Raw genomic sequence first — 14,568 nt, forward strand, 5'->3', positions numbered from 1 at the left:
CCGATGTGCAGGATTAACTAATAACTGACACTAAAATGGGTGCTGGAATTGGTGGTGTCAGCATTCCCCATCCTGATAGCATTTGTCCCTGGACACAAGGGAGCCACCAGGGACACAAAAGAAAAAAAATATTTCTCTTGAGCAGCAGCTGGGAGGCATGAGATTTCCAATTTCCATTAAATGTCCCATTTCCTTTTCCCTTTCTCTCAGCCTCTAAATGATTTTATTTTTCTTACAATCACCCTAATGACCTTAAAACTGTACCAGAACCAGGTTAATAGTGTATAGTAATGAATTCTTTGACTCTACAGATGGACAAATATTGACAGAGAACATACAGGTAGGAACTTGCTATGACCCACGCTATGCCTCCACCCTAATTGTTACTACACGGGGTAGGCTTTTTATCAGAGAATTAAATACCCCCATATTGCCTCATACTGAGCAAACAGTGACTGAAAGTCCAGGAAAACATACCTGAATGGTTTCAGTTTGGACATTACATGTCTATTCTGAAGTCTCTTAAACCAGTATCTAAACTGGCTTTAAATCAGAAGTGGTAAGGAGGACTGGGTGAGGAGGCCTACAGCAGTGTAACTAGGAAAGGCTACAGGTATCTGTGATTTTTTCCTATTCATAGAGTATGCCAGGAACGATTTGCCAACAGCAGTATTTGTCTGTGCATGGGAAGGTTGCTCAGGGTGCAGAGTAGGAGCAGAAGAGGTCTGAGTTTCAGGAGAGCTTCAGCTGATGCTGCAGAACAAGGGGGTAAAGCCCCGAGACAGACAGGCTTGGTCAGGATCTGGTGTAATTGTAAACCAGGAGGAACAAGGTACTGTCACTTGGCAAAGATGTCATGGGAATGCTACCAGAGCTTCACCTGGACTCGGTCCCAGCAGAACCAATTCTCACCAAGCAGAAGCTATTAACGCCTCAGGGCCAGGATGTGGGGGTGTTCACACAGAAATTCAGACAAACATGGGCACTACAGAGAGTTTCTCTATCACTTTCTACAGAAAATACCTGGTAGATGATTGAGTACAGTAGGGGCAAGGAGGTGAGCATCTTCTCCAGCCATGGGCAAGAAGCAGGTATCATGACTAATTCCACAGAATATTTTGGCAGTGTGTGTAGGTGCTGTGTAAATCTGGAGGGCCTGTCTTATGCAGTGGGAGAAAACAGCTGAGAGTGTGCTCAGCTGCTGTCTAAGGAAGGCATGACCAGTGCAATCCAGGCCTTTTTAACCTTTTATTTTTATTTTTTATTTTATTGTAGGGTCTGGTCTGCAGGATGGGTCACCTCTCTCTTTTTACTGCATCTGAATACTCCTCTCAGTGGCAATCTCAGCAGAGCTCCAGCTGTTTCCCCCTACCTCCACAACACACACACTCCTTATTACCACGTATGCATCCAAGGAAGCGAAGCAGCTTGTAAATCTCTGACACATCAGACTTTTTCCTCTGCTCCCAAACACACACATATGGCCTCATGTGATGGGTGTAGAAATATGAAGTGCCAGATAGTGTGACAGATAACATATGCTATTATGAGCTCTCATTTCCCAGCCTCAGGAAGTGCTGGAACATTTCTTTGAATTGCTCTTATCTCATATGCTGGGCTATTTCAAACACTCTGTGTATGTAGCACAATCTTTTCACAGATTATCACATCCAAAAAACCATGAAAGTCATCTAGGCTAATTTTCTGCATAGCTTTTATCATTGGTGTTTCCTAAATTAACTCCTGTTCAATTAGTTCTTATTTATGATGGAGGAAAAAACAAATTAATGAAAAAAAAAAAAAAAGATCCTGTTTTGCATGTCTGAAGTCCTTTATATCTCCAAAGCAGTTTGTTCCAATTGGTATCCAAATCCACTGTGTGCAGAAAAGGCAATTTCATCCGAAAGGGCAGGCTTCAGGAAGTCATTTTAGAACAAATTTCCATCCTGTTGTTGCTTTTACCTTTATAACTTCATTAGTTACAGCCTTTTCCCTCCTCCAGATTCATTATGATAAAATGACTGTCCATAAAAGTACTTTTTGCATGACCATGAAAGAAGAGGGATTGGTGATTTGACAACTATTTGCTTTTGAATAAACACACTTTAAAAATGTTTTAAATGTCATTTTAATAATTGATTATTAAGAAACAAAAAACACAAATAAAATGTAATTTTAAAATTGTTTTAATTTTTTAACTACTCTTGGGGGTTTGTTTTTTACTTTGTAACTTTTCAATATTATTATAAATATTTGATCAAATTGTATTATGTTGTTTATTTTACTGACTGTATCTTCATGGCCGGGTTACTCACCCCAGATTACATTGCTGCATTGCAGGCTACTGTTACTGATCCTTAGCTTGCTGAAAGCACAAGTTATTCCCTTCTTGACCAATGGAAACTTAATTATTTATTATTATTATTATTAAAGAGATTGCATGCATCCAGAGGAATAGAGTAGGTCTTTGGACAAGATTTGTAAACCTGTAAAAGTTTAAGGATACAAATGGAGAGAAATTTTCAAATCTCTCTGAATTCACAAAATGGCATGTAAGTGTAAGTATATTTGTCAAAGTATAAATAATCCTTGAAAATGCCCACTCAAGCTCTTACCATCCCACCTAAGTGTTGAAGTCCAAAGGAGCCAAGCTTTTTAGCATTTCTTTTTCACAGATGCCTAATCTTGTCTACTTAGTGGGCTTACAAGTGTCCTACTCTTGTGAGACCCAAGCAGATTTGGGTTTCTCCGTCCCATCACCAGTGCAGAGCAGCAGGATGGGCTTGCCTCCAAACACCTCTCTCCAGTGATTCATCCATTATGTGTTCTGCGAGGAACTCAGCAGAAAATACAGCAAAACAATCTTCCTCTTCTATTTGATAATTCAATGAGAAGAGCTCTGTTAATGCTAAATTTCAATAAAAGACCTCAGTCTGAGAAGAAAGGAATTATTTTGGCTAGACCACTGGCATAAGGTTCTGATGTGGCTTTCATTAGTCCCAGGAAGTGGGAGATGGTTTCTTTCCTTTGCCTGTAGGTTTATGAACCCCCATCTTCCATATAAATATTCCTAACACTTGCTAACCTAGGAAGAGAGGTAGCACTCAAGTCTTCTTGATAGTGATATCATTCCTTCCTGTGGAAAGTCTTGACAGATTCATTTGGTGAATGAGCAAGTGAGAGTGAAGACTCTTCTCTAGGTCAATAATTTTCAGCTTGCAGTCTACTAGAGGATCCAGCTACTGTATCCCAGGGATCTGAAAAAGCCCACCAAGAAATCCAAGCTTACTTAAATTCCCCAGGCACAGCTTTATTCTTCCACAAGGATGTTTTTTAGGGATTTGCAAACTCTAAAACATCCAACAACTTTTTCTCTGGCCTGAGGATATGGAAACTGATCTGGCAGGTGAATCATGTGTTCCAGCTCTCTCATGGCTGCTTTGCAGCCTTTCAAACTATTGTTTCATACTCAGCTTATATGTAGCTCTTGAAGCAGGGAAAGTAAGAACCTTTCTTTCTTATATATAACTTCTAAGCCCAAGGGTGAAGAGTATGATGGATATGATGGTGGATAAAGGGTTCTACTTGGGTAGTGATTCAGATTTTTGTGGAGAAATCTGGAAAAGCACGGGCTTAGATTGGAGACAGCACCACAGAGTAGGGCACCTACCTCCTCAAAGTTCCTAAATCACTTCAAAAATATTGTTCCTCTAGAGTCACATTTATCTCCTTAGACAATGGGAGAAGTAGCATCCCATCTTCCACCTTCCATACAAACCTACAAGCACATAAGAGGGCTTTGTCAAAAGAGCTGTGTGCATCAACAGCTGTGCATTGTCCCTCTTGCTGCCTGAACACATCTGCTTCCCTGCTCGTGGTGTGCTGCATACCTCATTCATAGAATCATAGAATTTTTAGGTTAGAAAAGACCTTAGAAAGATGATCTAAGGTTAGGTCATCAAGTCCAACCATTGATCTAACACTGCCAAGTCCACCATTCACACCATGTCCCTAAGTGTCACATCTACACCTCTTCTAAATACCCACAGGGATGGTGACTCCACCACCATCCCGGGCAGCCTGTTCCAGAGCTTGACCACCCTTTCAGTGGAAAACTTTTTCCTAATACACAATCTAAACCTCCCCTGGCACAACCTGAGGCTATTCCCTCTCATCCTATTGCTTGTTCCTGGGAGCAGAGACGACTCCCCCTCGCTGCACCCCCCTGTCAGGCAGCTGCAGGGAGCGAGAAGGTCCCCCCTGAGCCCCCTTCTCTCCAGGATGAACCCCCAGCTCCCCCCTGAGCCCCCCCCAGGCTGGTGCCCCAGCCCCTTCCCCAGCCCCCTGCCCGGCTCTGGACACGCTCCAGCCCCTCAGGGTCTGGCTGGTGCTGAGGGGCCCAAACTGAGCCCAGCATCCGAGGGGCGGCCCCCCCAGTGCCCAGCGCAGGGGGACGGGCACTGCCCCGGCCCTGCTGGCCATGCAGTTTCATTAAAAGCCAAGAACCTTTCACTGATTTTGGTGGACTTTAAATGTAACCCATTCTCATTATTTAAAATGCATGTGAAGGCCTTGGGATCTTTGTGCCAGCACTGAAAACCTGTCTTAATAGTAATAAACTCTTAAGCAGTATCTTAGCAGTGAAACAATGAGCAAAATATCTTTATTTTGTTACTGTTGGTAGAATTTATTTACTTAAGGTGTTTTTAATAAAGATTTAAGTTCCATTTTGAAATATCAGTCTCTGAACTAATGCAAATATCATTTTTCATCCAAAACAAAAGGCCACCTTCTGTTACTCAGAAATTTGATAGATGTTGGCAGAAAGGATTTACTAGGTATTGTTTGGACAGACATGAATATCATCTAGCAAAAGAAGAGCAGAGAAAATCAACCACAGGATGGCTTGGTAAGAGCTCTATTGTGTTTAGTTCACAAAAAATATGCCAGCAATTTTCCTGTGTCTGGTTCAATATATCTGCCACATGCCCAAAGATATCCAGATTCAGTCTGTGCAGAGGCAGCGTGAGTTTATCGCATGATTGACCTCATCCTGAAGTAGACATCTGAAGCATGGCAGGTGAAGCACAACACAAACATTTCATTTGTTAAAACATGAAGCATGTTGTTCATTGCCTTGATCATAGCAGCAAGGTAGGTGAGCTAATTCAGAGATGTATGCCTATACTGCACGCACCTATGGATGGATTCATTTGCTTCAAATGGGCATCTTGTTCCATATGAGATAACATAGTATGTCCCTCTGGGCCTCCATTTGCTTGCCAGAAGGTTCTGGATCTCCTGTAGGTCTGTGCTCCTACTTGTCAGCCCCACACAGGTGCTGAATTTATCCATGGAGATTTTCAGTAGCACTTTAATACCTGTTATAGGCAACTAAATAACAACTTTAGAGTGAATGGGGATGGATTCTATGGACAATTCAGAATATTTTGATAGGGTTTTCCTAAGTTCTTTAAACCAGAAGTGTAGGACAAAATACTTTGCACCTCTTCTCTGAGTGGCCCTGTATGCCCCCAGTCTCTTGATTGGCATTTATTTTCAGAGGCTTTAGGTCAAACCTTCCTACTTAAGTTTCCACAATGAAGTATCTTGTTTTTGCTTACCAGTTGGTCCTCATCATGCTGCTGACCATGACTTTATCCCACCTTTGAAGGAACTGGGCTTCTCTATGCTTTCCCATCACTGCTGGGCTAAGAGATCTCTTGATTAAAGTCCCAGGGTGGGGAGGAGATGTATGGTTTTCAGCCACAGAGCGTGATTCTCAGGCACAAAGAGGCTCTGGGATGACACTCTTGTAACTAAAGAGGACTTAAGTTTGCTGTGGAAGCAATTCATGTTTTCTCAAGCTCCGTTCATCTTGCCAGAGCGGTATCAAGTACTGTCCCCTCAAATGAGATGTGAAATAACTTCCAAGACTTTTATTTATTCATTTATGACTCTATTTATTTATTTATTTACTTACTGTAGAAGGGGAGAGAGCTCTGAATATAACATGTTCCCTGCTACTTATGCCATGAAATTCAGTCTCAATGACTCCCCGTTCAGCTGTTTCTATCGGTGTCAGGAAAAACTATGGTTTTTCAAGCTACTGAAGATGGGAGACAGTGGTGTCAGACCTTGCAGTCCTCTCCCACCTCTCACCAGATTTGTACTGACACACAGTAAGTTCTGACTTTTGGGATAGGGGTTTTGAGGTGTTTTTTCCCCCCAGAATAAGCATCTTGTTTAGAGCTGACATATATCAGATCATGACTGACATTCTGATTTTTAAATCAATGTGTAATGGTCTTCTGATTTTGAATGCTACTTGAATAACCTCATTGTCCTCTAGCTTCTCCAAGTAGCTCTTTGTGAAGAGTGGTGTTAGGAGCATCAGGAATTCGGTGGAAATGCGCTTAGTTCATGCTGAAAAGGATGTGAACCTACATTCGCCTTCTAAGAGCTGAAATCAGTTTCCTTCTTGCAGATATGAACCTGGCCAAAAGAGGTGCAAGTGGAAGAGGTGACTTCCTAGCCTTGCCCTGCTACCCTTACTGCAGGGAACGTCTTGAACTGCTGCAGGGAAGAGACGTTGTGCTTGAGACCTTGCTAGTGCTTCCCACAGCATGTACACCTTGGCTCATTCAGGCACAAGGCAAGCACCCTTTGGCAGGCATCTTGGGTATGTTAAACCCCTGGCATAAGTTATTTTGGAGACCTGTACAAACAGGTCTTTTTGGTGCCCCTGTACAAGCCTGAGCCTCAAAGTATATAGTTTACAATTATCCTTTAATCTATTCTTCATTATTAATACATTGTTATTAACCATACATGATGAGAACCCTGAATATTTCTGAAATACATGTATACTTCCAATAAATTTTTGATTCTTTGAAACTTCCACTTCCCAGTTTCCTGGGGCGATGAGATCTGCTATCGGCTTCGTTACGGTATAACACAAACATTCCTGCCTTTCAGAATCTTGCTGGAAGGTGAGGGACTGGTGATTAAACTTTCTGACGATGCAAAAAAATGCCAGTGGGAGCCGAGTTTACATCACTGATTTATGGCAAAGACTACTTCAGTCAGCCGAACCATCAGTGGGCAGCTGCTCGCTTGAAGCGAGGCACTGGGCAAAGGTGGCCGAATGTAACGCCAGCCGCCTTGCTCTGTTAGTGCTGCTGGCTGCTGACACGCCATGTCTTCTCCTGAACAAACAGTGCGGAGGAGGACTTTTGACCTTTTGATCTGCTATTTTTCTCACATAATAATACTTTAGGCCTTACCTATGTCTGCTCGGGTTTTATTTCTTGACAGATGGTCTGGCACAGCCCTTAACTCTTAACAGCAGAACAATATATATTTCTATGTCTTCGCTTTTTTCTGTTTTAGATTTTACTTTACAGTACTTCAGAATGCCAGAACTATTACTATAAAATTGGTTTTAATGGTACCCCTAAAATCCCATTAATTGAAGTCAATTGAAGGAGAATATAGAATATTTTATTGAGATGATAGTCTCTCCCAGGTTAAGCAGTCTGTTTCACCACTATGCTCCTTCTGAAATTTCATTCTTTTCTGACTCTGCTGCAGCTTAACAAAATGTTTCTATCTTTAATTCTTCCAAAATCCTCTCCTTTCCATTCTGGTATCTAAATGTTAATGAACTTTCTGATGGGATTTGAATAACATTTTGTTTGAATTTTAGGATTAGGATTTTAAAAGGCTAAATACCAGCTAGAGTTCATTGTCCATTTTCCTCCACCTCCACCAGTAACTGAGCAGAAATCTTCATCTTATTTTATATGGACCTCATCATCACCTTGACCAGACTTCTGCAGCTGAGAACTGCCAGTCGAATTCTGGGGTGGATATAGCCAGGCTACACAGGACAAAGCTAGTCAAGGCAGTGCATTAAGATGCTAATGCATGCCTTAGAGCATCTTCCAGCTTGTTCCTATCGGCACCTAACAGACTTTCGGGCAGTATGTGTCAGGAGGAATTCTAGTACTATGGTAGCTGAGCCTCTGAAACTTCATGGATGGCCGTGTCACATTCCCAGTAACCCGGGCTAAGCAGCCTGGTTCAGAATACTGGTCTGCATCCCGACGTAGGTACCAGCCCCTCTTGTGATCTGCCCTTACCCCTGCGCTGTTGGAGTCAATGCTGACAGCAATCCTTGTCTCTGAGTTTTCCTAGGTGCATTTCTATAACAAAGTTCCTCCTTGGGCTGCTTTGTGGCTTCAATTAGCTAATGGTTTTAATCCACTCAGAATGTGCTACGGTCTTCGTGCATTCTGTTAAAATGAAAACAAGTCTACTTACTATTGATTGCATCTAACAGGATGGGCACTCAGTATTACAGGTAAAGCTCTTATCTAGTACTAGAACACATTGTACTGTCTGTTAGTGCAGTGGAAAACACTTGCCATAGTGGGCTCGTTCCCTTGCACTATAATAGGAGAGCAGTCAAATCGATACATTTGACATATTTTCCATTACCACAATAAGGTCAAAGTAATTGTCCATCCTCGTGAATTCCTATGCTGCCAAACTGGTGCAGCAGCAAGATATGTTGAATAGACATGGCAGGTCTTCAGCTCAGCAAAATGATGGCAACAAAAGGGCAACAGCTGAGAGCTAAATATGAGCTAAACAAGAAAACAGTGAGTATAACCCCAGCTTTGGGTGATGTGCCACAGAAATTCCATTCCCAATGGAATTCCCACCCGGTGCCAGTGGGGAGCTGGCAGAGCTTCAGTGCCCTTCCTGCACACCCTTCCATGCTAAGTGCCATGCAAACTGACGCACCATGCCCTTGCTGCCATGCCAGACCTTATTTGCCCACCCTGGTGACAGCTCTCTTGGTTGCTCATGCTCCCCAGGGGCTTCTTTTATGAGGGAGAGGCTTGGCAACCATTGCTGCTGGCCCCACCATGTCCTGTCAGCTCCTGTTGTGCAAGATGTGGGCTCCTGGCAGCTGTCTCAGCTCCCCTAAGATTCCCTGGATCAGGATTGTGCCAGCACTGGAGCCGTTTGCCTTGGTGATGCAACGATTCAGTCCATTACTTTTTTCTTCATGCTTGTTTGTTTATGGAATCAAAGAAAACAAGAGGATTTTGTGGGGAAGGCTATTCTCCCAATACATTTTATCATTCCATATTTTTTGTTGTAACCTTCATGAAAGATTTCAGTTTGGAGTTCATCTGGTAACATGTAGGAAGATTTAGCTGGTCCTAAGGTAGAAATCCAACACACGTTCAGTGAAGTGCATCTTTAAGGTGCCTATTCCTTCCTACTGATTCCAGAAAGTCTGATCAACCTGGCGGTTTTGGTTACTGAAAGTATCTCTGCTGTGTACATCTACAAGGAGATGAGACAACTCCAGCTCTTCAGCATCTTAGAATGACTTTTTTCTGAACATTTAAAAAAAAAAATAAATAATCACGGTCTTCGTTTCTTTCCATGACTTTTAATAGGAAAAGTACAATTTCTTCTTCTTCTTTTTCTTTATTTTATTTTCTGCTCTTTCCTTGTTTTGAAGAAAATTGAATCTTGTGAGTCACAGGCACTGACCTTGCTTTTGTGCTATTTCTCTTAGACTCTGCTGGGAGCACTGTAAAGATACTAAGCACAATTTACCCACATCAGTTTCTATCTTTCATTGATCACTCCAGCAGCTGTGCAGAAATGAACCCTTGAAATTGCTTTCCTGAATGACAACACAGATTCTGGAGTCCCTGAACTAAAACACACTTCTGTGTGTTTGAGCTGAGTTTCTCATGGGTTCCATGTGGCTGAGGCAGAGAAGACTGAGGAAGCAGGGATCTCAATCAGACCTAATTAGGGTGTTCGTAATTCAGAAGGCAAATGCAGCTCCCTTTTTCTTTCTAGGTATGAAACACGCTGCTGTGATTGCCATGTCTTTTACTTTAGACTGTCTTGACCCAGTTCTTAAAGATATGAGGGTTTTATTGGTATACCAATCATGAATCGGAATTTGCGATAATGCTGTTAGGGAGGCTAAAATAAAATAAAATGGAGGACAAAAGCAGAGTATAAAGCTATTTAAATAGTTTATTCTTAGTGAGGAGGAGAAGGGGCTCACTTCCCAGCAGAAATGTTAGTTAAAGTCACTGGGCATAGCAGATTGCTGTGGTATGGCTGGTTGTGATGCTCGTGCCCAGCTCTCCTGCTGGCTGTGCCCTGTGCGGGTGTCCTGGGCTTGCATTGCAGAGCAGACCCACCCGGGGTACAGTTTCATTAGACCTTTATTAGGTTTGATATTGGAGCTTATCTGCAGCTTGCTATAAGCAGACCGTCTACTGCTTTTTAGTGAAAGCTGTACCATTTTCAGGGGCATTCAGGCACACCTACACCCATTTCAGCACTATATTGTAACAGCTCTGGGCTAGGTCCTGTATCCTTAAAATGGTCCATGTAATGAGTAATGAACACAAATCACAAGGGAGAGAAACAGCTTCCCCTAAAGGACTTCAGAATAGATGGCTTGGTTTGTTTTTTTCTTGCACTTACCTGCTTGTCCTAATTTTGAGAAGAAATTGAGGCAAAATCAAGTGGAATCAACATAGTAAATAAATAATGATTCATCTTTATATAGCTTTTTCTATACAACAGTTTCACAGAGCCCTTGTGGTAGTGCTATTTCAGGCATTTCGCATCTTACATAACGTAGCTGTCCTGCTGCTGACTTTGACATTGATTGCTTTTGACCTCCAAATAATCTGCTAACAGCATACGCCACAGATCCTCAACTGTTGCTTCCAGAAAGATATAGTGTTTACTTGCAGTCCAGTTTTAAGTGTGCAAAGGGAAAACTGCAATCCTGCTTCCTCCAGGTGAGTATTCACCCCACAGATGCATCTTAATAGCAGAAAAATGTTAGAATTAAAGACTTTCCCCCCACACATGATTTTCCTTCCACATCATCAGTTATATTTGTGTGAAATATCCCATACAACTTGAAGAGAAATTAAATTCAGAGCTTTGTGCATATATAGGTTACTATTTCTTACTTAGGGACTGGATTCATAACACAGGTGTGTGAAATTAGCTGTCCAACACCTCTCATCACCCCAGCCATCTTTAATGTTGAAGGAGAGGATAAGGCACCTCCAGGGAGTAATTGATATTACCCTAGAAGGGGCATCCAAGAGAGGTTGAGTGGAAAACCTTCTGGAGATGACTAGTTCTATAGGTAATGTGCTGTGTCTATTGCATCTATAAAATGGAACATTCTTAAACTTAATTCTACGGCAATTAGCTTTCCTTCTGTATAAAAATTCTAAGTTTTAGACACAAAGACATTTCTCAGCCCAAATCTGATCCAAAAGGTGGCATTTTCCTGATTTTCATTTGTGAAGTCTCAAGAAAAGTGTTTGTATTAACCTAAGTATTTTTCTTTGAAAATTTCAGTGTTGCGCTTCAACTTTGTTTTGGTTTGTTTGGGTTTTTTTGTTGGTTGTTTTTTTGTTGTGGTGTTGTTTTTTTTTTAATAAAATAGCTCAGTGTAGTTCTAAATATAAAGCTGACCATAAATAGTCGAGAAACCTTGAAAGTGCTTGCTTAAGGAGAGATTTGGTTTTACTGCTTCATTTTTTTACATTACAGGGTGGTTTTTTTACATGCCTCAGGAAAGAACATAGTATTCATCTGAAACCAGGATAGCCTGTGCCTCATTAAATCAAGCTATTTAAATAGTAGTTCTTATTATACTGCAAAATATTGCATGCATTTATTCATATTTTATTATTATTATTCCAAGCTGAGATAATCTACTGTATTTACTGATGTGCTATAAATCATTCTGCTCTACATCCTAATATGTTAAAAGAAAACATACTGGGCAATTATAAACAAGTATCCATTTAACTCAAGGACATTTTTACTGATATTCTTCATAAATACTATATTGTAAATATAGCATTATAAAGGAAACTTATCCTAAAAAATAACAATTATAAAAAAACCCCTCTGGGTTGTTTCAAGAGATATTTCAAGACCATTTTTTGTACTTGCAAGCCCACAAGGGGCCATTGTAACCATGTAAATACTGGCTGAGCTCAAACTGAATCATTTAATGTAGTAACTCCTGGGGTGGGCAGAATTAGTCTTCTCTGCTGTCGTGTGAAAAAAAGTATGACTGAAAAATTCAGCACAAAACCATTTGTGAGCTGGCATAGACTAATTATGAAATCAATTACAAGTAACATGATTGATGTAGGCAAACCAGAAATGGCTGTATGACATGCTGGGAAAGATTGGTCTGATCTTATTTACATATGGGCAGAAGGGTGAATACTGATGGAAATTTATTTAGTTATTTATTGCACTAATGCTAAACTAGCAAAATAAATAGGGCAAGGTTTTAGGGTTAGGCTTCATGGTTAGGCTTGAGCATGGCCATATGATAGCCAACGCTATTAATTTCTTATCCTTCTTTCAGGGATGGCTCCGTCCCTTACAAACCAGCTTATTCCCAGGCTTTCCCCAGACAGGCTCTAAGGAGCAGCACTGTCCTGGAGCTGTTCCCAGCGGGCAGGATGCATGATGTGACCACATTTGGGGGGCGAGAACTGAACTCAGTCATCTATATGTGAGCCATGATATGTTATTCATTTTCATATTTTATTATTTACGTCCATAGTTACAGTCTACGGATCCTTCTCTCGCATCCAGTTAGGAGCGATTTGGCAAGTTATCGCAAGGTCAGTGGCATGGCGTTGCTAGCTCAATCTCACAAAATTTTAGTTGTGCTATTTCTACCATTTCTTCTAAAAGTATTAACTTCAGTTCAAGCTCTGGGGTGTGCGGCATTTATGACTTTGCAGGGATTCTGGCTATTTGTTATGTCTCCAGGCTGTCCAAGAGGCATGTGTTCCAGCAGCCTGGCCCTGTCGTGATACATGGACCAAAGATGTGGATTTGTGTGACAGGGAACAGTGGAACAGCTTATTTACTGCAGGCGTATGAGACCACAAACAGAAGCAAAAAATATATAATCTCCCACAGTGTCCACAGCCGTGGTCTGTTGTTTTTGACAGTATCATGAAGAGGATCCCATATAATCTGTAAAAGAAGTGTGGCGGGATGAAATAGTTGGCAACGAGAGTGGGAGCAGCTTTGCTTTTGTCATTTTGTGTTCCTCAGTGAACGCCAGCTCTTCCTCAAAAGCTCTACCCAGCAAAATGCCTGCCAGAAGCCCTGCTTAAAGAGACGCTCCCTCTTCATTCTTATGTATTTTAAATACCTAAAAATGTGCTCACCACCCCACAGGAGTTTCCCAGAGCAGCAGCTACACTGATCACCCCCTCAGCTGCATCTCTGGCTGGAAGGTGCCAGTTAGGGTGTTAAAGGAAAAATTCACACAGCCGTTTAATCACAACTCAGAGCTGGGCCACCACCTCATTGAGTGGCAGAGAACAAAGGGTTGTAGCACAGTTTACATATACTTATCAAATCATTAGTCAATGTCTGAAATCTTTAGACGTTTCCTTTGGTCTTGTCAGTTCTGCGACTCCATCACCTGACTTCCAGCTGATTCATCTTTTCAGTTCCAGTCTCTGCCTCTGTTCCAAGCTCCTCCTTGGATCATGATCTTCTTCGTACTTGCTTTAACTCACACCATCCTTCAAGCACACTTAGTCTTTGAGCAAGCAATTCCTATTCACATACACTATTTTTTCTAAAAACACCTGCGTTTCTGAGAGCACCTGTGTACACAAATTGATCATCTATTGTTTTTCTATTCTCCTACTAATTAACTTGACTGGATTTTAAACCAGCCTTGGCTTAGGGCTATACAAGGGACAAGGCCTGGTTCTGCCATTTAGCTGCTTCAGCACTTTAAATTTCTTAATTTGAAACACATTTTCTTTAACATCAGGAAGAAGTCACATTTGCTTAGACACTTTTAAAGTCTGAGAAACTCTTACCGTGGTGGGAGCCATCCAAGAAGCATTACGTTCAGCTTGTCCAACCTGCTTACCATGAGCCACATCAGCCTCATTTATTTGGTATATGTTATATATACGGAGTTAGATTACAATTTTTTTTTAAATGAATGCTTTATCAGTCCCTTGCAGCCCAGATTCAAACTACCCCTCTCTGCCTTCCTTTGCTGCATGTAAAACTGCATTTCCTTTCCCTCTCTGGGTAGAGAAGATAAAGTGATTCCAATCCGGGCAGTGTTTATTGGGGCTAGCAACAAGTCCTGCTGATAAACATGGAGAAATATAGGGATTTGATTGCTTTTCTTATCTTTTAGTCACAGCTTTAATGAAGAGAAGGCAGTCACCTGGGAAGAATCATGATTCAATTCTCCAACAGAGGATTTGAGAGTGTTGGCATGACCCACTGCGCAGCACACCCGTAGCCTTGAGTTGTAGTTGACTGCTTCATCCCTTTCCTCCCCACTCCTCCTTTCCAGCCCCGTGTCACTCCATGCCTTTAGAGATCTGTGGGCACAGAGAAGAAGAAAGAGGAGAAATGCTGAGAATGGAGTCGGAGAAAGGTTGCAAGGCAAGGGGGTGCGGGGCGGGGAGGTGC

This window comes from Falco cherrug, chromosome 4, assembly GCF_023634085.1.
Source record: "Falco cherrug isolate bFalChe1 chromosome 4, bFalChe1.pri, whole genome shotgun sequence".
In the NCBI taxonomy this organism is placed as follows: domain Eukaryota; kingdom Metazoa; phylum Chordata; class Aves; order Falconiformes; family Falconidae; genus Falco; species Falco cherrug.